The following is a 26,412-nucleotide window of genomic DNA, read 5'->3' on the forward strand; positions in this document are numbered from 1 at the left end:
ATCTGTGACCTGCCTGGTCACTGTAAGGAACTGCCACTTGCCTGCATCCACCTTGTGTTGGCCTGCTGCTGGGACCTGCATCCCTGTGCTCCACAAAACTTTGTCCCCCTAGGGCAGGGAGCTGTGGCCCCTGACCCCTGCAACACTCAGGAGCGCATGAGGAGCGCATGAGGAGCGCTCCCCCTCCTTTGATTTAGTGCATAGAAGGAGCTCTGCATAGGTTTGAGTCAGCGCTTGGAAAGTGCCTTGTTTTATTCCTACAATGCTTCATAAGCCCTTTTTCACTTCCTGGAATCACTACCACGACCCAGGCTCTTCAGGAATTCCCCGCACTCGCAAGCACGTTGTTATTGTCTTTTAAACAGTCACCGCCAGGACCCGGGCTGTTGTGTGAAAGCGCAAGGGGCACGCTGCTCCTAGGACCTCCTGGGCACCAACAAAGGTAAGAAAGGAGCATGCGCACTCCAACCGTGTCCCTAGGGTGAAGTGCGCTCTAAGGAGTGCCCCCGGGGCACAAGTAGGCACCTGCTTTGGTGCCTGCACACCACCACAGCCCAGGCGGGCCGATCGAGAAGAAGGAAACATCGGGCGAGGAAGGAAGCCTCGTCCGAGGCTCCCTGCCCCACCGGAGCCCCCTTTTGTTCTAGGAGCAGGCAGGGGGGAAAGGAAGCCTCATAGGAGGCTCCTCCTTCCCCAAAAAAGCCCTAATTTGGTGCAAGGGTATCGCGAGCAGGGCGGAAGCCTTGACAGAGGCCCGCTCCGCAGGTCCCCTTCTATGGCCCTGATTGTTTTGTTTGGGGATTGCCTAGCCCCCCCCGGTTGAAGGGCCAGTGAAGGCCCGGGGTGGGGCCATAGAGATCGCTGGCCCCAGGAGGGGCCTGTTATAAAAAAACACAGGAGAGGGTACAGACCGCCCCTCTCCCCCAGGATCAACACATGGCCCCCGTTTCACGCATAGGAGCGCCGGGGGACCCACATTTATCTTCGTGGCACTGGAAGTGCCTTTTCATCACCCAACAGGTACCTTTTGGACACATGATGTAATATTATGTTAAACTATTTCTTTCCGTGATGTGCCATATATGTTTGCTAAATGTTCCTTTTATGGGCATGACATGCTTATATGTTTTTATGACTTGCCATAGGTTTTTATAATGCTCTTAGTATAGGCATTTATTATATTCCATGACAAGTGCATACATGTATTTACTGTGATTCCTGACTACCGCTTATGTTGCGGAGACCTGAGTACTTACGTGTTCTAATGTGACAACTGCTTATTTTTACAGAGTATTAGTATCTTGTGTAAGTAACGTTCTGACAACTGCTAAGAAAGCAGGGTATTTCTGGGGTGTAATGTTTGGTCTAATTATGTTTGGTGCACTACATTTTATTTTTAAATAGCTCAGTGTTGTGTTTACTTTGTGGAGTACATATTGTGTCACATGTGTTGTGTGTATTGTGCAAATGCTTTACACATTGCCTCCGGGTTAGGCCTGACTGCTCGTGCCAAGCTGCCGGGGGGGTGAGCAGGGGTTATCTTGGACGTGTAACTCCCTTGACCTGACTAAAGTGGGTGGGTTCTGCCTGGCTTATGTGCATACCCTAGCCAACCAGAAACCCCATTTCTAACAGCTATCTCATAGATTTTGCCAGTCAGCCTCCTGACTGTGGCACCATCCATACTCCTGTCCTGCAGGATCCGGTACGGAGGCAGGATCTTTTGGGAGTTGCTCATGCCCTTTTGGTGAAAAGGGCTATGGTTCTGGTGCACAAGAAAGAGGAGGGAAGTGAAACTTATTCAATTTTCTTTCCTGTACAGAAGGGGTCTAGTGAATGCAGGCCTGTTCTGGATCTGAAAAGAGTAATTAGGTAAATCTGCACAATTGATTTCAAGATAGTCACTTTACATTCAATAATTCCCTTTGTAAGTGGCAATAAGTTTATGACTCCTATAGATCTTCAGGACGCTTACTTTCATGTTCCAATTGCTCCAGCACATAAAAAATATCTGTGATTTGTGATGGGGCATGATCACCTTCAGTTCGCAGTGTTACAATTTGGGCTGAAAACCGCCCATGGATGTTCACAAAGATTCTTACCCCATTGGTGGCATAGGCTCACTGTCAAGCCATCTTCCTTCATACCCACCTGGACAATTGGCTGGTTAATGCTCCCTCCAGGCTGTTGGCTCTTGAACACACAAAAGTGGTTCTTGCCATTTTGAGGAGGCATGGTTTTCTTATAAATGTGGGAAAATCTAACCTTGTTCTAGAACAAGACCGTCAGTTTATTGGGGCAAGGTTTGGTACAGATTTAGGGTTGGTCCCCTTGCTGGACGTAAGAGTGATAAAAATCAAAGCTCACATTGTGAGTCTTTCGGCTCAGCCAGTTCAGGAGGCTGTTCTTTGGCTGTGGGTTCAGGGGGATTTAGCAACAACAGTGTTTCTTTTTCCCTTGGCTTGCTATCATTTAAACAAGCCGATGGCTCAGCCAGATTCTGGCTTATTGGTCTCTGATTTGGCAACCTCTGTCTTTTCTGATTCCTATCTCTCTCCAGATCAGGAAAGACCTGGATTTGTGGCTAGAAAAGGAGCTTGTCCTGAAGGGTGTCCCCCTCTCCCTTCCCCTCCCAGATTATAAAGACAGACGCCAGTGTATCAGGTTGGGGGCATGGATGGGGATACATCAGGTCAGGGGCTCTTGGTCCCAGCCTGAGAGCAGGAGGTCTTTGAACTAGAGGGAGCTGGAAGCTGTCCGCTGTCTTTGCTGGCTTTCTCTTGGTTTCTAAAAGGGGCTGTTGTTCTGATGTTGACAGACAATGTTACAGCAATAGCTTCTGTGAACAGGCAGGGGGTGACAAGGTCAAAGTAAAGATTGTAGGCAAGTTGATTCATTGGGCGGAGTCCCATCTGTTGGCACTGTCTGTGAATCACATTCAGGGGGTATCCATTACTTTGGGGATCATTCTCAGCAGGGTGATTCCATCATCTGTGGATGTTTGTCTCCATTAGGAGATGTTTGCGGAGATTACTGCTCAGTGGGGAGTCCTTGTTATAGATCTTTTTTCCAGTTCTGCCAGTGTCAAGGTGCCCATCTTTTGCTCAAGGACAAGGGTGAAGGTGGTTGTCTGGTGTGGGGGTGGATGCTCTGTCTTGCAGATGGCCTCAGGGTCTTCTTTACGCCTTCCCTTCTTTTCCCCTGCTTCCCCAGTTCCTTCCCAGGGTGTGGAAGGAGAGGGCATTGGTTCTTCTGATTGCCATAGCTTGGCCCCGCTCTTCTTGGTAAGCTCTTCTGTTAGAGATGAGGCGGGAGGTGGAATGGATGTTGCCTCTGAATCCTTCTCTCCTATTGTTTGCCGTGTTGCAGGCGTAAGTTCTGTCCAGCCTGGAGGTTTAAAGGCAAAGTTTGCTGCATAAGGGGGTTCTGGCTAGTTTGACTCTGACACTGCAGGCTGTGTGGCACTCCTCTACTAATAAATCTTATTTTCAGCACTGGAGTTCCTTCAGTAAGTGGTGTCAGTGTAAGGGTTTGAAACATACTTCCTGTTATTTGTTTGATGTGATGGTGTTTCTGCAGGATGGGGCTTCTTTGTGGATGAAGGTTTCCACTCTAAGGCTTCAATGGGCAGCTTCTAAAGCTTTTAAAAGTTCTTGGAACTATCTGTCTGATCCAGAAGGTTTGGTGAACCGTTTGTTCAAACGGTTGAAGAATGTCCTTCCTTCTCCTCATAGGCATTTCCCTTCTTGGGATCTTTCTTTGGTTTTGGAGGCATTGATGGATCTGTCTTTTGAGCCTCTGGATTCTGTTGACCTCAGGATTTTGTCCATTAAAATATTATTTTTGTTAGCTGTTTCTTCATCTAGGTGTTTGGGTGAGCTTGGGGCTTTAATTTTTCAAGCATCCTTTTTGTCAGATTTTTGACGATGGAATCATTTTGAGACCTCTTCTCTTCTTTCGTCCCAAGGTTGATTCCCAATTTCAAAGGGACCAGGAGTTGATTTTGCCCTCCTTTTTCGAGTCTCCTGCTTTTGATGAGGAGAAGCGGCTGCATTGTGTGGATGTCAGGAGAGCTTTTTAGGGTATTTGGATAGGATAGCTCTTATCCAGCTTTCCGATTCTCTGTTTGTGAATTTTCGCCCTGTGAATACAGGGATGAGACCTTCCACTTCTTCTTTAAGTCAGTGGGTTCGTACCTTGATTTTTCTAGCCTACAAGGCTTCTTGTAAGGTTTTTCCTATAGGGGTTCAGGGTCGTTCTGCACGTTCCATGTCTGCCTTTTGAGCTTTCGAGATTCAGGGGGCTTCAATTACTGAGATCTGGAGGGCGGCCACCTTGTATTCCCTATTGACATTTGCCTCTTATTATCGCATTGTTCAGGAGGTTGACCTGGCTCATGTGTTTGGGTCTAAGGTGCTGACCATTATGACATCTAACTAGTAGATCAATCCTATATCTTTTGTATTTAATAATATGAGTATGTGCTTTGCATTCTTGGTTGTCCTGTTTGGCTTTGTACATCTCAATATTGTAACAAAGGGAAATGAGGGAAGGTACTATGAGGTAATGCGTCAATTACTTACCTGGTAATTACAATACTCTGAGTCCTCTTCGCTCGCTTCCATTCATTGCATCTCTCCCTCCTTCCCAGGTAGTCCAGGCCAACCAAAACAAATGATAATATACAGGAGGATGAGGAGGTCTTTTTATTTTGCCGTGAAAGATCATGTAGTATGAATGCCTGGTGAGGCAGGATTGCCTCAATATTGTAATAAACAGAACCAAATGAAGAGGATTCAGAGTAATATATTTACCAGGTAAGTAATTGACTCATTAAGTGAACAGCAACGCCTGAGGGAGAGAGCTGGTAAACACATGCACTCGCATACACAGCCTTATAAAAAAGAAAAAATGTAGTTCCAGAAATGTGAGCAGGATAAGGATACAAGTCAACCAATTATAAGAATGGCAAAGAGACTACCATCAAGAGGAAGAACAAATATAAAATGAGGTAGGTAAACCGTAGAATAACAAGAATGACAATGACAGTGATAATAAAGCCAACCAATAGTAAGCAATGGGAAGACTAACCCCACTATGAGTTTTTGGTTTGGTCCACAAAAGACATTTGTCCACAGACAGAGAAAAGCTGTTTGGTAGGCGATACCTACAAAGTGTTGCTTCAATTTCCGTGGCATCCATTTTTCATCTGCTTTTCTAAATTGTAGCTACACAGTGCTACCAATGCACTTGCTTGCTGATTATAACCGGGACAGTCAGTTTGAAATAGTATTCTACATAGCGTAATAGTGTTTTAACGTACCAAGAAGCCCACCATATTTGTAATCAGGGCATGGGTGTGGTGCCATTGGGCAGAAAAAAAGATCTGGAAAAAGGACGCTGCAAAAATAGGCCAACCTATTTTTAACAAATATCCTTTTATCAAATACATCAGTCTGCGCTCACTCTCTACTAAACAACCAGCATTACCAAATTCAGTAGCCGGACAAACAACCTCCATACTGCTGACTTTGCGAGTGCTTGCTTTGTAACGGAAGAAAACACAATTAGAATATATTTATTAACCATACTAAAACCAGGAAGGGGTGTCTTCATGGATAGATCTCCTTATTGTAATTATAGCTCTTTTGGAAGGCTTAATTGACCTACGACAAGCATTTTACCTCCAGATTATTTTACCTTTATTGAAGATTATTACAGCGCTGTTTAGAACATACTCACACGAGACCGTGTATTTTGCTTATAAACTGCTAATGTTTGTTTTTTTATTTAAGAAACAATAAACGTCATTTTTCTTTTTTATAATATTTTGGAAGGTACATCGGATATTGTTGCGCAGACACGGTATTTGGGTCATGTCTTAGAGTTGTCAGGCATAGTTCTAGGATATTTGCATATGAAGAAACATAACATTTTGTACTCCTTATAGTGTGAAATGCTGAAGTTTCCTGCTCCAAAACTATCAAAGTCCAAGTATAGCGGGCCGCTCCAGTTTAGCTTCATGCATTCATTAAACTCGTCTTAGATCGTCTAATTATAGGTTATCAACAATTAAGAAATGTATCGCATGCAGCAGTCTGGCTCATGCATTCTATGTGCTTGGAAGCCAGCCAGCAGAGGTGTCAGGTTCCTTTCTCCCTTGCCATCAGCTGTAGCTCTCGTTTTGCACTGCAGGCTGCAGCTGTGCTAGGGAAAATTATCTGAATTCTCACATTCCTGTAGGAACCAGCTCACATCACACTGAATTTCTGGTGCTGCACAGATCTGCACCTGAAAGTGTTTTTGTGCTGCTGACCCAGTTGATGCCAACACAGTGTTAACTTGCAAAAAGAGAGACACCTTACATCCACGTTTTATTTTAATGTGTTTCTACAGATGTATCATTTATTAAAAAACTTCCAAATGAGAAATGTTTATTTTCTTTTATCCACAGAATTAGTATTGATATTTAATACATTTAATTTAGTTCTGATCACAAATGACGTTGCTTCAGCACAGAAGCAGTAATGGCCTACGTAGTAAATCCCATAACCGACAGACCAATGTCTTTTAGAAAGTTACATTTGTTTAGTTCAGACCTTATGCACTTAATGGCGATAGCAATGGTGTCAAAATACCGATTCGCTTCATTATGTTTCTGAGTGACGAGTGGAACAGAGGCACACACCGCTCAGTGTGTGACTGTGTGTGGTCCGAGAGTATTTCGAGTTTGCTGTGTCATGTGGAATTTCTCGGAGTACTGCCTAACCAACAGTTGAGAGACAGAGATCAGCCATGTGTTTACTGGAGATTTTTTTAAATATCTGTACGTGTATCTGTTTATAGATCCATAAATGTATGGTCTGTGAGCAATATGTAGCATTGCGTTTATATACCGGTATGTATGTATACTATATATGTGTCCTAACTTGTTAAGAGACACAGTGAAAGGTTCTTTTTCGTTACTCATACATCATTAGATATTTTATGATGACATCCCTTATAATATCATCACGTTGGCAATGACATCTATGCAATTTGTTCTCTTCCTCCTTTTTTCAGGAGTTACTCTGTAAATAAAAGAAAAAATGTTGCTAATAAAAATATTCACGTTATTTTAATTGTACATTGTATTTATATAGCACTCCTTGGTGAGGCATAGCGCACACTCTCCCAGAACACGATTAAAACGAAATATCTAGTAGGTCACTAATATGTGTTTTTTTAATATGTGTTTGTTTCCCTTGTGGGTTACTTGTTGTAAGTTTGTTGTTAGACAGGACAGCCTTAGGGTGGTCACCCCTCAACTTTTTGTCTGCCTCCCTCCAATTTTCTGACACTGTTTTTGCTGGTTTTAGGACTCTGCACACTTTACCACTGCTAAAACAGTGCTAAAGTGCATATGCTCTTTCGCTACAAACATGGTAACATTAGTTCACATCCAATTGGCATATTTGATTTGATTGTAAGTCCCAAGTAAAGTGCACTTACATGTGCTACTAGTGGGTCTGCAGCACTGGTTGTGCCACCCACTTAAGTAGCCACTTATGAGTTGTTAAAGGTGAGCTGTTATATAGACCATTAGCATAATTCAGTTTTGACAGGACAAGAGAGGTGGAAGCTTGAACGTTGTGGGGGAGCCCTACATGCTGGAAGATGCATTACAGTGTTTTCATTGTAACAAAGCTTGATTTGACTACCTTATTCACTTGGGCATTCATGGATAGTTCAATGTCCATGGTAATTCAGGGGTTTCCCGCCTCCTTAGATATTTTTGATGGTAGCCCTAGATATTCAGGCCAAGTGCAGAGATGGTCATAAGTTTAGTTATAGCAGGTGAAGACAAAACCATAGATCAGATCTGGTAATGATTTCATGTAGAGGATGGAAAGCATGGATAAAATGATTGAGCTTTGAGGGTCTACTGCTTTAATGCTGTATGATTTAGAAGCAAATGTAGGAGTAGGGGTAATATTAGTTCCTTTTTGTGTGTACAATGTGATGCAAACAAAAGCTGTGCCCTCTATTCCGGCTTCCTCGAATCTTTGAATTTATGTGTCATGATTTACTGCATCAAAGGCAGGTGAAAGGTCCAAGAGCAGAAGGGCAAAAACCATGATCTTGTTTACTGTGTTTTCAAGGTCATCCTGGATTGAGAGTAGGGCTGATTGAGTGACTTTTCCTGATGTAATCCAGTTTGGAAATCATAAAGTATGACGTTGTCTTCAATGAACTGTGACATCTGGGCAAAAACTGCTCTTTATATAAGTTTACCCAAGAATGGTCAGCTTGCTATGGGTCTGTGGTTGTCTGGGTCTTGATTGTCCAGGTTTAAGTTTGGCTTTTTAAAGTTTTCTGTGAAAGCATTTGTCAGTACTGCGTTGTTGATGAGTGTTCTGGACTGGGATAGGCCATAACGTTGTTAAAAAAATGCTTTTGAAAATTGGAGTTGGGCCAGGGTCAGAGGGGCAGATGAATGGTTTGCTCACTTTGACAAGAACCAGAAACACAGTCGGCAATAATTATTTAAACAGGGCACAGAGCCCTTGTTTGCCTTCCCCCTGGAGGGTTTCATTGCAAACAGGTGGGATGGTTTAATTTTGTTTTTGTTGGTTAAGTGAAAATCCAACGTTTGCTTTAGCTCTCTAATAATTTGCCAGTTTATCACAAAAATCTTGAAAAATGCACTTGGTAGCTTCTGTGCATTTTGGCTTACTGAATTCTGTGGGCATCTTGTAAATTCTTTATTGGTACACTTTATATTGTGGAATTGTTTGGAATAGTGTAAAGATGAGTCTTCAAACGTAGTATATTTCCATCTTTCCTTTATTTCATCAGTTGTATGTACAGCACCTCCAGCATAGCAAAGTACAGCACACCAGACAGCAGTTCCTCCTTCTCTCCTTCACCTTTCTCACTCCCAGCTTCCTCTCTCCATTCTAGAATCCCCTCACGCTCATGGCATTCTAGCATTGACCCATCAACACTGCATGGCCATCTCTACACTTCTCCCCCCTATATGATATACAACGCATAACAAAACAAAGAGATAAATAAATAAAACAATACTTATATAAATAAAAATATGTCACAACTACAAACATTAGCTTATACTAAAGGTATTACCAGCATTCAAGACACATTACATTCTAATATATCAACGATGAATTTTGCACACACTTCCCATACTCCAGGAAGAACCATCCTCCAAAACTACCACATTTCGTTTGACTTCCTTCACCAGTTGAGGAGCAGAATACTTACTATCCCCCTTCAGCAGCACTCCACTTTTCCTTGTCACTACCCAATCACCTTTATCTATGTGAGTATATTTCACCCTCATCCTTTTGTTGTACTGTTGGATATTTTTCCTTTGCATTTCTTCTACGTTTTTTCTTATTGTGCTCCTGTCCACTTCTACATTCCTTTCCGTTTTCAACCACACCGGGCATTCTTTCACACCAGGCATTCTCCCCTTCAGTGACACAAACGGTGCCACTCCAGTGATTGAATGAGGAGTTGTGCGATAAGTCCACATCATCTTACATAACTCTTTTTTCCAAGAAAGATGATTTGCTAAGGACAACTGTATATTATCCATTATCACTCTATTCACCCTTTCGACCAGGCCATTGGCCTGTGGTCGAAAGAGAGCAACCCTCTCATGATTAATACCCATCCTCTGAAAATATTCCACCATATCATGTGACACAAACTGTACCCCATTATCAGACACTATAGTTTTTGGAATACCTTCTTCCAAGAAAACTTCCTCAAAGAATTCTATGACTTTAGCTGTGTTCACGTGGTCAACTATTTTGACCACCAACCATTTCGAGTGATAATCAACTAGCACAATAATAAATTTGCTTCTAGTACCCAACTTGTAGATGGGACCAATGAAATCCACAGCTAATTTTTCCCAAGGTCCTCCCGGAAAACTTATAGGAGCCAGAGGAGTTTGTCTTAGAATCTTTGTTTTGTCACTATTACCACAAGGTACACAGTATTTCACTGTCTCTTCAACTTGTTTGTCTAATCCAGGCCACCAAAACAATTGTCTTATTTTCCTTTTCATCACCCCACATCCTAAATGTCCCTGGTGTGTTATGTCAATAATGTGCTTTCTAACCCCCTCTGGAGGAACAATTTGATTCCTTCTATATACCCTTCCCTCCAGTATACTCAGTTGGTCCTTAATCCTATAGTAAGAAGACACATCATTATCTTGTTCATCTTATGTCCACCCTTTGATTATTTTATTTTCCACCTTATTCATAACCAAATCATTCGCTTTAGCATTCGCACACTCATCCTTGTTTATAGCCAGTTCACCCAAGATGGTGCCCACAAAATCCTCAACTACTTCATTCACAATCTCACCCACATCCACAGGCATTCTAGATAAATAATCTGCCACCACATTTCTATTACCTTTTACGAATTCCACATCAAAATTATATTCCATTACAGACAATAACCATCTCGAAATTCGCGGTGTTATGTTTCCTTCCAAACCACGCCCCCCTTTAAAAATATAAATCAAGGGCTTATGGTCAGTCTTTAATTTAAAAGGCACTCCCCACAAGTAAAACCTAAAATGATTGATTCCCCAGCAACAAGCCAAGGCCTCCCTTTCAATTACCGAATATGATAATTCCGCACCCTGCAGTCGTCTTGAAGCAAACCCAACAACATACTCTCTTTGTGTCAAGACCGCTCCCACTCCAACATTACTCGCATCCGAAGTCACATACGTCTTTGCTGTCACATCAAAGACACCTAAGGTAGGAGCACTCAAAATGCATCCTTTTACATTCTCAAAAGCATTTTTGCAGTCCTCAGTCCACTCATATGCTACTCCCTTCTTCATTAATCTCCTTAAGGGTTCCACCATCTCTGTAAAATTCTTTATGAATTTTGCACAGTATTCCGCAAGACCCAAAAAAGATCTTAGTTCATCCTTGTTTTTTGGTTCTGGTGCTTTCCCAATAGCAGCCACAATACTTTTCTTGGGTCTAATACCGTTTCCACTCACAGAATGTCCCAGATAGGTTACTTCAGATTTTCCAATTTGACACTTCTCCTCCTTGACAGTTAAGCCTTTTACCTTTAATCTGGACATTACTTCTTCAAATAGGATGCTGTGTTCCCTTTCGTCATTACCCACAATCAAAATGTCATCTTGGAAGCATAATACTTTTTCCAAATCCCTGAAAATCTCCTCCATTAATCTTTGGAAAACAGCTGAGGCAGAAGCTAATCCAAAAGGCATCCTCTTATAGCGAAATGCCCCCAGAGGTGTTACAAAGGATGTCAAGTGCCTAGACTCTTCATGTAAATTAATTTGATGATATGCTGATGACATATCCAATACACTAAAAATGCATCCTTTCCCTTTTACAGACAACATCTGGGAAATATTAGGTAATGGTTGCCTGTCCACCCAAATGTTTTTGTTCAAATCCCTAAGATCGATGCATAGGCAAATTTTCCCTCCTTCCTTTGGTGCTACAACAATGGGAGCAAGCCATTCTGAAGATTCAATAGGTTCAATAATGCCATCTCGCAACAATTTATCTAACTCATTCCTCAACGGTTCTCTCATTAAGTTGGGTATGCCACGCACCTTGTGAACAACCGGTTTAGCGTCTCTCTTCAAAATTATTTTATGAGAAAATCCCTTCAACACCCCCAGTCTTGCAGAAAAAACTAGCGGATATTTATGAATTAAAGGATGGCGACAATCATCATTAATTTCACTAACTTTTTCTTTCTCCATTACCATTACAGGTTCCTTAGCATTGGGATTTAGGACTATCCCTAAATCTTTCTGGTGACGCCAACCCAATAGATTAGTACCAAAATCCGTGACATATATTCTTCCTTTAACTGCTCTTCCTTTAAAACGTAATCGTCATCAAAATCATCCCTATCATCACTATTCTTTTCCCTGCATAACCCACAGCTTTTATGTCAGGCTCCAACATTTTCTTCTCTCCATCCTTATTACATACTTCCTCATAAGTCTTTTTGGAAATGAGGGTAAACAGACTTCCAGAATCCACCAACAACTTAACTTGAATGCCATTCAACAACATCTGAGCATGAGGTTTGTCTAAAACATCTGTACTTTCCAGATCAATTTTGTGTACTAAATTATGGATGTTCGTTTTATCATTAGATGTTGAATCAATGAGGCTATCTTCTACAGTTAATATTATTTCTTCCAGGTTCCCACACACATCCTGGATTTCTTGGATAACACGTCCGCTACCTTCGTTGTTTTTGAACTTACAAACTTTGGCACAATGCCCTCTCTTTCCACAATTGCGACATATAGCACTTCTCGCAGCACACATTTTACTTGATGCTATGTGTCCAGGTGCACCACACCTATAGCACTTTATCTCCCTCGAATCAAATCTTCCCCGATCTGGATCTTCCCAATTCTTTGTTGACTTTTTCTTCATTCCACCAGTTGTAAGTTTGCTCTTATCCCTTATCTCGTTGACAATACTTTGCTTTTCTTCTCTTTTCAGACCTTCCATTTCTTGTAGCCATACAGCTGTGTGTTCCATTGCTTCAGCGATTTGTACAGCGTCATCCAGATTAGGATCTTTCATTAGTAATTTCTCTCTTATCTTTTTATTGTAAGCACACCTTACAATCTGATCTCTTATCAAAGAATCAGATAACTGTTCGAAGCGGCAGGACAACGCAAGCCCACGTAAGGTCGCTACATATGATGCCATATCTTCCTCCGGATTCTGCACTCTGGAGAAGAATTTATGACGCTCTAAAACTAAGTTAGTTTTAGGTGTAAATTGTAAATCCAGCATTTGTAAAGACATTTCAAACAGATTGGAGGGCTGGTCATCACCCAGACCCAAGGAAACTTCCGGTAGATCCTCATAGATCCTCCTTCCCTCTATACCTAAATGATGAAGAAGAATCGCTTGTCTTCTAATTGGACTGTAACGATCTCCCCCAATTGCTAGCAGGTAGGTAGAAAATATTTTTTTCCACTGTTTCCAAGGAATAGATGGTTCCCCAGGAGTTGGTAAAAAGGGTGGTGGTGAAGAGATACTTTGATCACCCATAACTTCTTTAAAATTGTATTCAATATTATTAATTTAAATACTAATTAAATATATGTATTGTGTCTCAATTTCAAAGTATGCAAGTTCTATATACTCATCTTCCTAGAATTGCAATAGTCTTTCTTCATTTTCTATTAATTTTTTTTTCAGAGTAAGAACATGCAGACGAACGAGATTGACAGTTTGACTCCACTCCACACGTAAGTCCTTCTGTGTAATTTATTTTAGATCCTTCTTGTTATTAGTTATTCCTGTTACTGATTTATTTATGTAGTTAAACGCTACCGCAGCTCGCGGCACGTTTGTTTTCTTTTCAAAGTGGCGGCTTGATATAACTGCGGACACACGCTGTTCTGCACTTGCGGCTTGTTGACAGTTCTCGCCGCGAGCCGTGAGCCGCGTGTACACACTGTTTAGTGCTGGCAGCGTTTATTTAGTCCTCTAAATAAACGCTGCACACGGAACCTCTGATTTATGTAGTTAATCTATGTAGTTAATCGCTACCGCAGCTCGCGGCACATTTGTTTTTCTAGTGCTCGCGGAAGACTTAAAGAGTTTCACTCGCACGTTGCGAGTACAACAGAGCTTTTCTCGTGACGATAACGGTGGCAATTCAGCTTGCAGTGTCGCGCGGTACACACGTCCGTTAGGGACGCGATAAGACACAATAACACACTGTTAGCTTGAGTTAATAGCCTTGTAAATAAAATTGTAAGCTTCAGTTACAAAGCGTCATTTAAACTTTGAGTCGTCTAGTTCGTTCATTAATTATTTCTGTCCCATAAATTATTAAAAATTCATGAACAAGTCGATAATGTTTTGTCAGCTCACCAGATCCAACAGATGACGATGTCAGGAGATTCTTTAGTAGTCCTTACTTTGTTCCTTTCTCCCTCTTCTTATTTTTTTCTTTTTTCTTCTTTTAACTGTTGAACCGTTGATTTTATCCAGGAGTGGAGATGCTCAAACCGTCTCCTGCATGGTAGGGCTCCTCGTCGCCAATGTAAAGATGAGTCTTCAAACGTAGTATATTTCCATCTTTCCTTTATTTCATCAGTTGTATGTACAGCACCTCCAGCATAGCAAAGTACAGCACACCAGACAGCAGTTCCTCCTTCTCTCCTTCACCTTTCTCACTCCCAGCTTCCTCTCTCCATTCTAGAATCCCCTCACGCTCATGGCATTCTAGCATTGACCCATCAACACTGCATGACCATCTCTACACTTAGTTTATATTTTATTACTTTTTTGATTGTTGAGTTGTATACTATGTTATATCTGTGTAGGCATATCTTGTCTTGAGGGTTGCTTTTTTTGAATCAGTTGTGTTGCAGCTTATCAGTTTGTCTTTAGATCTTTTTTAATTCTGCACTCATCCAAGGGATGTGTTTCACGTTTTAGTCATATATGTTTTGGGAGGAATTAAGAGATTGAAAGCTTCCTGGAGGCATCTATAGAGAGTTTCTACAGAATTTATTGTGATCAGATCTGTTAGAAGCAAACTGGTTTTGTAGTTCGTCTGATTTCAGCATGTTCCAAGGTTGCTATGTAGTTGTGGGTAAGATGATTATAGCAGGGGTGAGTTGTGGTGTCTTGTGTTGACAGGCAACAAGGTGTTGGTCTAACCACATGGTTGGAGTAATCCTTTGAAATGCCACTAGGCCTGGCGAAATTGACATCTAATGTGTGTCCTGTGATGTGTATGGGATTGAGAATTACCTGTTGTAGGCTGTGTGTGTTTAGGCCAATAAGGATAGTTCTGGTGTGTCGCATATTAGGTTTGTAAAACCATGTGTTGAGATCACCAAGGTTACATGGGATTGAGCATACTGTAAGAAGGTTAGAGATTATGTCTAGAAATATGTCTGGGAATTTAGCATTGCTAGTTGGTGGTCTGTAAAGAAAAAGTGATTAGAAACTGTTGGGATAGGGGTTGCATCTGACCTGGAGGGTCTCACAACTTTGAAAAGAAACATCAAAGCATTGTTGAGATTTGTTGTTCATTTAATAATGATGATCAAGCTGCTTCCTTTTTTGTCTGTGCCATTTTCTGTTTCAGCTTGATAGCCTGATGAAACAGCTTCATGAAATACCAATGCCATATATTCCCCCAAGCGGGGTAAGTCGGGTTCTATGTCTATCGGGAGGTCAGGTATGTGGTTCCGTTTTTTTAAAAGGAAAACACAATTATCAATAGTCAGTTCAAAGCATGTTTTTTGGAGGTGGTGTGAGTTTGTGCTGTAGGAGACTGAATATTGTCTTTTGAAGTTGTGGGTGGTGTGCTTCTGTTGGTGGTGTTAACTGTTGCAGGACAAGGAAAGTGTTGTTATTTATCATTATCTTTCTTCAAATGGCTTAAAAAAATGTTTTGGGTCTGCATGTGTGGGTGGTAGATAGTTTGATTGAAATTGAGGGGTTGGGCTGTAGAGTTGTGTCTGAAAAGTAAACTTGTGCAATGGACAATGGGATTTGAGGTTATGAGAAGCTTTGTAGAGTTGCTTTCTTTTGCATCTGTTGAAGGTAGAAAGTGCATTAGTTAGGGGTGGTAGTGGAGCAGGAGGGTTATGTTTTATGGCTCTGAATTCAGAAATGGATGCTAGACGTGTGAGTATTGTTGCATGTTTGTGGATTGAGGATTTGGTGTATTTGTTATATGGAGAGTGTGAGGTAGAGAAGAGTTTAATGTGTTATGTTCAATTTCAGAGCAAAGTAGATGTGTATAGGTATATTGGGATGGTTGGGTGTCTCTGGATGTGATAGACTTTGCTCAAATACATTTTGTGTGCATGTTTGATTTCATTTTTGTGGGGATACATTCTGTGGTATTTTGGTAGTGACCTGAGGTGTACAATTTGAGTGTGGAGGACTGATGAGTTGTGTATGCTGGATAACGGGGTTAGATTGAGTGTGGAGCTTATGTGTAGTGTGGGAGAGAGAGTAAACAGAATTTTTAAGAGATGGTTGTATGCTAGCTAGGAGGGTGAGTTTGCCTTATTGGTGGTGGAGAGTGTTGGAACCGTGTTGTCATTGTTCTTTTATGAAAAGAAGGAGATGGTTGTGTGGTACAACAGAGTGATAGAGAGCTGAGCAAAGGGGTGAGAGGGGTGGCAAGGGCATTCCTAGGAGTACACAGAGGTTAGTGAAAGGATTTTGTTTGGAAAGGGTGGGAGTTTGTGAGACTGAGGGAGTGTGCTTCGAGGTTATGGGTATATATGCATAATGTATATTTGGTTGTGTTGTAGTACAGAGTTGTAGTTTGTGTAAAAGTGTGTGACTGTAGGGGTATAAGGGTAGGTAGGAATGCGCTATATGACTGGGTAGTGGTTAATGAGAGGAGGGTGGGTTGACCTTATCTGTTGGTACAAAGAGGACTGTTTTTGTTGTGAGCTTATGTGAATGGCTGTGTCTGTTGCCTTTTCCTAGAGTGTGGTTATAGATTGGGAAATCTGCAGCATACCTGGCCCTTAGTCCTTTGCCCTTCCTGGACCAAACATGCCCAAACTGGTAATCACACTTCTCTTCTCCTACCTTAGCATCGACTTCCTGGCTGAGAGGAAGATCTTGTAAAGGCTGGTGGTGTGGTAATTCTTTGTCTAGCATCACTTAACTTTGCTTAATGGTAGACAGGAAGGCACCAATTGACAATCTTTTACATTTAACACATGCATAGTTTTTTCACAAAAAATGATGCTAAGTAGCTCAAAAAATGTACTTTGGTTACAGACTAAGGGGGTCATTCCGACCCTGGCGGTCATAGACCGCCAGGGCTGGGGACCGCGGATGCACCACCAACAGGCTGGCGGTGCATCCAGGCCAATTCTGACCGCGGCGGTAAAGCTGCGGTCAGAAAAGGGAAACCGGCGGTTTCCCGCCGGTTTTCCCCTGGCCTGAAGAATCCTCCATGGCGGTGCTGCAGGCAGCGCCGCCATGGGGATTCCGACCCCCTTCCAGCCAGCCTGGTTCTGGCAGATTTGACCGCCAGAACCTGGCTGGCGGGAACGGGTGTCGTGGGGCCCCTGGGGGCCCCTGCAGTGCCCATGCCAATGGCATGGGCACTGCAGGGGCCCCCTAACAGGGCCCCACAAAGATTTTTAGTGTCTGCCTAGCAGACACTGAAAATCGCGACGGGTGCAACTGCACCCGTCGCACCCTTTCCACTCCGCCGGCTCCATTCGGAGCCGGCATCCTTGTGGAAGGGGGTTTCCCGCTATGCGGGCGGGCGGCCTTCTGGCGGTCGCCCGCCAGCCCAGCGGGAAACTCAGAATGACCGCCGCGGTCTTTTGACCGTGGTACGGTCTTCTGGCGGTTCCCGCTCGGCGGGCGGCTCCTGCCGCCCGCCAAGATTAGAATGACCCCCTAAAGAGTACACAGCTATTGGTCTGAGCACAACTCAATTGGTCAGCAGGAGCCAATGAGTTAACAAAGTAATGAAACAGAAAGGGGACAGGGGTACAAACAGAGGAAAACAGAGGCTTTAAAGGGGAAAATTACAGCAAAGAAGGGGAACACATCCAGTAAATTGAGTATGTATTGAAAGTTAAAGAGGGGTAGTTCAAGATGACACTGGGGAGGAGTGCAGAGGAAAAGAGAGAGGAAGAGAAGAAAAGGGTGAAGAGTGGAAGATAAAGAGAGGAAAACAGTGGCTGTAAAGGAGGAAAGCATATCAAAGATTAGGAACAGAGCCAGTAAATATAGCAAATATTATGGAGTGAAATAGATGGTTTGAGATCACACAGGGGAAGAGTGCAGAGGGAGTGGAAAAACTGGGTGCAAATTGGAAGATAAAGCAAGGGAAACAGAGTCTGCAGAAGGGGGAAGAAGGGTGATTTTATAGGCTTGGGCAAGAACCAAAATGTTTTTCTTTGTGCAACAAGAGAAAACAAAAAAGATCAGAGTCCCAGGGGGGCAGAAATCACAAAGTAACAGACATAAGGATATACTATATTTTGGAGATAATCAGACCTAGGTTAAGGCCTCTACATAGTGCTCTCAAAGATCATTATGCCCCTGCAACATTTATTTCATCTGTGTATCCTTTCTTTTGTCGGTATAAGGACCATCACTGCGAGTGGGTGTGGTTGTAGGTGTCAGTATGCAGATAAAAGATAGTTTGTTATAAATGGTTGAAGTGAATTAGCATGAAAAGTGTAAAATTAGTTTGATTTTGCAAATATTGTTGTGCTGTCTTCTGTGTTGGTTTGCAGAAGGACATTTCTTTTTTTTTTTTCTGGGCTGGATAGTCACTTGTCAATAGCTGATGTGGCGCATAGTGCTTTTTAGAAACCCATTGTTTCCAATATCCTGAGACTGTTTTTAGGCCAGACCTCTTCATCCGTTGCCATGTTTAGGGTATTATCTTCTACAATTGCAGAAATGAAGCATTCAAATTTATGTTGGGAAAATGGCAAACATTGTGGGTCTTTAATTGACACTTTGTGGTTTTCTGAGAGACCTGTTTAATTTTGGAATAGTATGCTTATGAGGCTAAAGATGATTAACGGTTTTGAGCTTCAATTATTGGCTACTTTGTTTCTAACTCATACAATAGATATCCCCTACGTAGATTTTCAGGCTTTGGTTTTCTTTGACTTTTCTTATGAATCCTCAATTTTCCAATAAGGATCAACAACTATTTGGAGTCGCAAGATTGTACACTTTAACCTTCTGTTTGGTATCTTCACATACATGTAAAAGTTCCAATGTCTCCAAGACTAGTTTGCATCAGCACTATTTACTACCTCTTCTCTATGTGAAGTCTATCTAAAAGAATAGTAGTCTCTCTTACCCCCATCTTTCAGAGCATTTTTTACTTTTTAAGTGGCAAACTGCTATTGATGATTAGAATATCAATACCTGGCTCTGAATTGGCAATAAGGTAAAGCATAAAATAATTCAGTCGTGGCTTAGAAGGACTGCTATATAGAGCCCCCTATGCACAGGTTCAGGTGAATGGAATTGTCTCCTCATCCTTCCCAATCTGCAGAGGGACACAACAGGTCTGCCCCCTATGTCCACTGCTTTTTGCATCTCACAATAGAACAGTTGGTGTGCTTGATGAAATGTGATGCCTGTGTTTCGCTGGCAGTGGGAAGGTAGCATGGAGGACCCGATCACCCTCTATGCAGATGATGTCCTGCTTTTCCTCGGTGAACTGCAAATATCTGGTCCTAGGTGTCTTGAGATCCTTCAACTCTATTCTGAAGCATCTGGTCTGTGTGTGAACGCCAGTAGGTTATTTCTAGAGGAAGTAACTGATGATGCTGCAGGTTGATTCTGGTGTCCCGACATTCCACTCAGGTGCAAATCCTTCATGTACCTAGGGATCCATATCTCCAACATCACAGATCTGGCATGGTCCCTGAATTTCCACCCCCCTGCCTCAACACTAAATCGGAATCTGCTCGCATGGTCCCATCTGCTACAGAATCCATTGGGGCATATTGCGTCTTTCCAATCATGTTTTTCACCTCTGTACCTATACTTCCTGGCAAACTACCCATATCCAATTCCACATGTGTCGTTTCGGTCTCTTACCTCGAAATTGACATCCCTCATCTGGTCGATATTTGATGGGGGCCTTGTAATCATAGATTTATATGGCTATTATCTTGCTTTGCATCTGGTCCCAGCAAACAAGTGGTTAGCCAGAGGATGGGATGATCCCGCATAAAGGCTAGAGCTGCACTGCCTTGGCTTTGACGGGGTCCTTGACCTACTCTATGGCAGTCCCATACTCCTCTAGGCACTGCTTTGCACCCAAGTGTTGCTGCTCTGCTGAAGAGTATCTATGCACCTTATTCAATGAACCCAGTGTCTCACAGACATAACGCCACTATGGTGGGGGTACTTGGCTAACCCAAGTGCACACCTAGAGGGCTTCTCCTGCTGGGACCAGATAGGTATTTCATAGTGTGGTGATATTCGCCAAGGTGGATCCTTGATGTCCTTTCAGGAGCTGCAAGACCACCGTGCACTACTTACTAACCTTCTAGCATCTGAGCAGATTCCTGAATCCCTTGAGGTGAAACTTCTGATAGGGAGACTAGGTATGGTTGCAATCTCGACAATTTATCGCTCACTGATGATTTACGCACCAGGGGCCAGATGTAGGAAGGCATTAGCGCCTCGCAAAGGGCGTAAAGAGCCGTTTGCGAGGCGCTAATGCCCTCACGCGATGCAGAAACACATATTGCGAGTCGGTACCGACTCGCAAAATGTGTTTCAGACTCGCAAATAGGAAGGGGTGTTCCCTACCTATTTGCGAGTCGCACCGCAATGTAAGTTGATTTGTGACCGCGAAAGCGGTCGCAAATCAACTCGCAGTTACCATCCACTTGAAGTGGATGGTAACTCATTCGCAAATGGGAAGGGGTCCCCATGGGACCCCTTCCCCTTTGTGAATGCTCACAAGAATATTTTTTCAGAGCAGGCAGTGGTCCTATGGACCACTGCCTACTCTGAAAAAAACCGAAACTAAAAGGTTTCGGTATTTTTTCTATTTGCAGCTCGTTTTCCTTTAAGGAAAACGGGCTGCAAAGAGAAAAAAAAAAACTGCTTTATTGCAAAGCAGTCACGGACATGGAGGTCTGCTGTCTCCAGCAGGCCACCATCCCCGTGAGTGCCTAGACTCGCTATGGGGTCGCAAACTGCTACCCACCTCATAAATATTTATGAGGTGGGTCTTTGCGACCCCATAGCGAGTCGCAGAAGGTGTCTGAGACACCTTTCTGCATTCGCTTTTGCGAGGTGCAAATTGCAAGTCGCAGGGACTTGCAATTTGCACCTCGCAAAAGGGAACCTTCCTACATCTGGCCCCAGATCTGTTCCTTCTCTTTCGACGTAGATGGGAGAACTGGGTGGGTGAGTTAGATGATGAGGAATGCTGGAGAGCATGCTTGGCTCTGAGGGACCTAGCAATTTTCTCACGTCTATGGATGGTCCAGAAAAATTATGTACATACTTGTCCCCCTCAGTGATTCCAGCAGATGAGCCATACAGGCAGCTCGCATGTCCTTGCTGCTCCACTCCCACTGCTGAGTTTTACCATATGGTCTGGTTATGTTCGCCTTTAACACCCTTTTGGAATGGGGTAAGTTGTGAGATAGCGAAGGTCCTGGGGCATCGAATTGAGTTGGGTCCCCAGGAGGCACTACTGGAGGGTTTTGGTGAATCCCGCTCTGAGGTGACTTTTTTATGGTTGTCTTCCCTGGTTTGTCAAACGTGATATTGTACTTAACTGGAAACACCCTAGACCCCACCACCCTGGTGACATGGCAGAGGGGTGTTAATTAGTGTGCATGCCAGGAGCACCAAATCAATGAGGCCTGGGACTGTCCTAAAAAAAGATGAGAAAATATGGGGTAAATGGTGTACTTACTATGGGTTACTGATGTAAACTGTCCTGCAGAAGTGTAACTATTTGATGCTATGGGTCAGAATGATTATATCACTTATTTGTAAATCTCAGTGGATGATAGTATGTAATGTTAAACCCAATGAAATTGGTTGTAAAAAAAGCATTTTGTGTGCATTTTTTAAAACTGTGCATGGTTACTATTGACATGGAGTCAGTGCTAATAGCACTTCCAAAATCCCCATTTCACATTTAGGGAATGCTTTGCAGATTTGCTTAGGAAATCACAAATGGGAAATCCCTCTATGTGATTTCTATTGGTTAGAAATCACATTTTGCAATTCCCTATCTGCCTTTGTACATATGGAAAGGCAATTTAGCATTTCTTAATGGACCGAAATTGCAATTCGGTCCATTAGGAAATGCTAAATCCTTTCATACATATGGGCCAGTGCTGCTCTCACCCACTCACGACAACATGCCTGTGAGAGTGGTGAGTCTAGGTGGGAGAAGAAGAGTTAAAGCGGGCCCAGAAACATCATGAGGTTTTAGTCATAGTGACAAAGCCTATGTTATTTTGATTATCCATCTCAAGAAAGCTGTTAGTGTGCTCCTGTTTAGTGAGATAAATGACAAGTTTAGATTGTCTCCCATTTGTTTTAATCTTCATAGGACATTTATGTGCTGAAAGGAATTACCATGGAAAACTGTAAAAAATTAGCATAGTTTGGGAGAGCTGTCTCATCTATCAGACATATTTTGAAAACTGTTAGAAGTGCTTTAAAAGTTTAGGAACTGCACGTATCATCATAAAGCAACCAAGAACAGAAATATGCATTGTATTCTCAGCAACTGAATCTTATGTTAGGATATGTAATCTTAAGAATATTATAAACAGGCAAATTCATGGCTCAATATGCCTGTAAAATGTTTAAAGCAAAACAATCATCTTGACAGATTGACAGAGCGGTCAGTGAAATGTTTAATTCAGAAAAAAGAATAGACCTTGGAGCTGAGACACAAAGGCATATTGGAGTATGTAAAGTAATACTTCTGTAGCAGTCTATATGCAACTTTGAATTGGCCCAAAGAACTCTACAATGATAATAAGTTGGTAATATTTAGAGATTATTAGTATACAATTAGCACAAATTGAAAGGACTGTGCCTCACTGAACCTTTTGTCACAGGGGGTTGGATATTTCATGGGTAAATCACAAAGGCATGTAAGAGTCAATAAATGAGTCCTTCTAAACCAGTACTTCTCGTATCATACCTGCTTATGTGAATCATCGTCTTAAAAATTTCTAATACAATTTTTCTTAATATCTGTTAAAGTCAATGTCTGATATAAAAATCCATAATGGACTCATTTAGAGATGGTATTGCTGATTTTCTATACACATTTTTGGCAGCATTACAATAACTACCAAGTTAGTTGCTAAAAATCATGTTAAAGTTTGGCATTAAGGCCAATACACCAAAAAACTCATGCCATTGGAGGATCCGCTCAGTTGGAGAAATATGCAATCCCACAAAGCTGTTGGAAATTCCTCCAGCATCGTTGGGCAGTGGAAATATACTGCCTCTGAATTTAATGACCCAGGATCATTACTGTGTTTTTTTAATATGTTGCTGGGGGGCTGCAACATTTAAAAAAATAGCTTGGCCCTTCTAATGCCACAACTGTGATCCAAAAACATGAACAAAATCCCTCACATGGCACTATGGAGTCCTCCTTGTTGGAGTCCTCCTTGTTGGGAGCAGAATAAATGAGTGGGTCCTCCAGCTCATTTATTATACATTTTTTCATGTTTTATATATGTTTTGGGAGCTCTGGGTCCCACCCGGGGAACACACCATTTTTATTAAAGGTAGGGTTATGAGGAGAGCCCCAAGGTCCCTGTGGTGCCTGCCGGCTCTCCAGCTAGAAACCATTGTGTGTGCCAGGGGGAGTTTTCAGTTTTTTATTTTTTAAGACTTGGTGCCCTGGTACCCAAACAGGGCACCCACCTGTAGCTATAATGCTGGGGGCCATGAGGAGAGCCCAAGAGTCACCATAGCCCCTAATGGCTCCCCAGCCACCAGTGAAGTTAGCTGGCCACTTTTTTATTTTTGGGAGGTTGCCTCACTGCCCACCTGGAGCACCATCATATAGCCTTTGCTGTAAGATGCCCCACAGACCCTGCAGCCCCAGCCAGGCTGCTGGTGAGCACCATACTGTTTGCTGGTGTGAGCCAGTTCAATTGCTTTGCTCCTCCCAGGCAGGAGCGCTTTTTTTTCTGTTCCCACCGAGCAAATGCAAGTTTGTGTTCCTTGCCTGTGAGAGTGCAGACAGGAAATAGATTTCTATTCCCTGTCTGTACTCTCTAGGACAGAAAACCATACTGTCCCATAGAATGACATCCCTGGGCCACTGCAATTGAGCCTCTGGGGATGGTGGTCCCTGGAGCATACCTTTGGGGTGGGGGCCCCACATATGCTTACTCACCAAAGAAATACCCCAGAGGATGGGGTCACTGGTGCATCTTTGAAGCTTGGGGAGGGATGCAGCACATCCCCTTTCCTTAATAAAAAATACCAGCCAGGAGGAATGGGTTCTGTGGGGCCTAATAAAGGCTCGGGGGGGCGGATGCCACTTCTCCTTAATTAATACATCAACCTGGGGTATGAAGTATCCCTTCCCTGCCCCTTTATAACTTAATTCCAGGAAAGGTGACTGAGTCCCCAAGTCCTAAAATGGCTGCCTTCACAACGTTGTTGATGTGGTGGAAGCCAATCTGATGTTATGTGAAATTTTGTCATCTCTATGGATCCATTGCACTATGAAATATTCAAAGTTTTTGAACCCTATTGCCTCAAAAATGGGAGGATGGATTTATACCAAATAACAAAAACTTGCTTCTTGGAGAAATGTTTAGCTTTCTGCCAAATTTGGTGTAATTCCCTTGAGCAATTTTTGTGGTATCACTGTTCAAATTTACTCTGGAAAAATGAATGAGGAAAATGTGTTTTGGGACCCCCTTCTTTTCTCAGTGATGGCTGGATGGATCACCCTGAAACTTTCCAGGAAGGACCTGAGATGGATGACCCATTTTTTTAGGACATTTTGGGAAGATTCATTAAACGCCTCCAAGTTATAGGCAACCAAAAATGTTTTTTGTATAACAACTTGGTCCTAACTATAACTACTGAACGGCGATCGCCATTGAGTAGTATAAATACTTATTCAAAAACCTCCGTAGCTTCCACCAGTATTTCACTGGAGGCTCAGCAGCACTTATCAGCAAATACGGTGTAATACCAATTTAGCTTCAGTTAAGATCTAAACCGCTAAATTACCCACATGTGGGTTTCCTTTTGACTCCATGTCACTTTATAAAGTTAAATCTGAGCGTAGTCACATTTTATTGCCTACATATCCATCAAAAAGCAGTTGAGAACATCTGAAAGCTATAATTAAAGATATGTGAAGTCCCAAAAAGGGCATAGTTGTTCTGCAAACCTAACCCACCTATGAGTGAGATATCAGAGGAATAATAAAAATCAATCTCAATCTTATGATGTAATTTTCAACAATATTTATATATCATAGTTTGATTTACTCACCCATCTAATACATGACATAGAACTGATACACAAACAAGGTGCCATATGACATGTTGTAGGTGTGCAAACATGCATGAAAGTGCCAGCGCAAGACTTTCCCAAATCCATTGTATCATATTGTAGATGTACAAAATTAAAGTGCCAGTGCAGGATGTATTGAGGTCTTATTTAACAACCATAAATATACAACATATACGTAGATTGGCAATGCAAAAAACATTGAGACCTTCATTTTTCTCTTCTTAATTATCACACATGAGAAGCTATAATAATAACAACACGTGTCAGGTGTTGCTTTTGCTCTTTCCAGGTTGGCTTGGATGGTATTTTACCAATTCAAAGTTTTAATACTGTGCCTGGAGTGGTGAAATATGTTTGTCATTGACAGCTCTGCAAGGATGGCTCTGTGTTAATCCTATGCTTAAAGACTTTTCTGTATAAATGACAAAAGACTTTGGGTCTGATTCAGAGTTTGGGGATGGGTTTCTCCTTCACAAATGTGACATATAGCCAATCCCAGTCAATAGAATATAATGGAATCGCGGGCGGGATATTGGTCACAAACTCTAAATCAGGTTCTTTGTCTGTCTATCCATCTATCTATTTATCTGTCTATATACATGTATACATGTATAGATATATATGCGTATATATATATATATATAATATATATATATATATATATTAATTGAAAAAACAAAAGTTACAGGAACTTTATAGTTTATGGTTAGGTTCTGAATTTACTCATACAAAACTATCGAAATTCAGCAGGTATAGTTAGAGTTCTTTCAAGAAACTATAAATTGTGCCCTAAGGTAACTATAACTCATGCCCATGACATGCACTGTTTTCTTATCAATAATGTTATTGCAAATGTTGCAGTGATATCAAAGATGCCATACAAGATCTAATCAATGACATAAGATGTGTAGTAATTAGCTGTGCATGGCGAAGGCGGAAGTTATAGTTACCGTAGGGCACAAGTTATAGTTACTTGAAAGGTTACGTCCCTATAACCTTTGTTTTTCTTCCAGTGAAGTTCCATTGATTTTTAATGTAAAGTAATTTAAATTACTATACGTTATTCCAACCCCCGCCTTGCACGGCTTTGCTTGCATGCCCTTATAACTACCCAACCTCACGCCACGCATGCCCTTTGGCCGGGATTCAGCAGAGTCCCAAGATGGCTAACAACACTTCAATGGATTCTGTTGTTGAAGTGTTATCAGCCAATCATATCTCTGCACAAGATCGGGAGGGGTTGCGAACCCTTCATCCCCGTAGACAAATTTGTTTTCCCCTTAAATTTTCCAAAACTACTGAATAGAATTTCACCAAAAGGTCGCTT

This window comes from Pleurodeles waltl, chromosome 1_1 (genome assembly GCF_031143425.1).
Source record: "Pleurodeles waltl isolate 20211129_DDA chromosome 1_1, aPleWal1.hap1.20221129, whole genome shotgun sequence".
In the NCBI taxonomy this organism is placed as follows: domain Eukaryota; kingdom Metazoa; phylum Chordata; class Amphibia; order Caudata; family Salamandridae; genus Pleurodeles; species Pleurodeles waltl.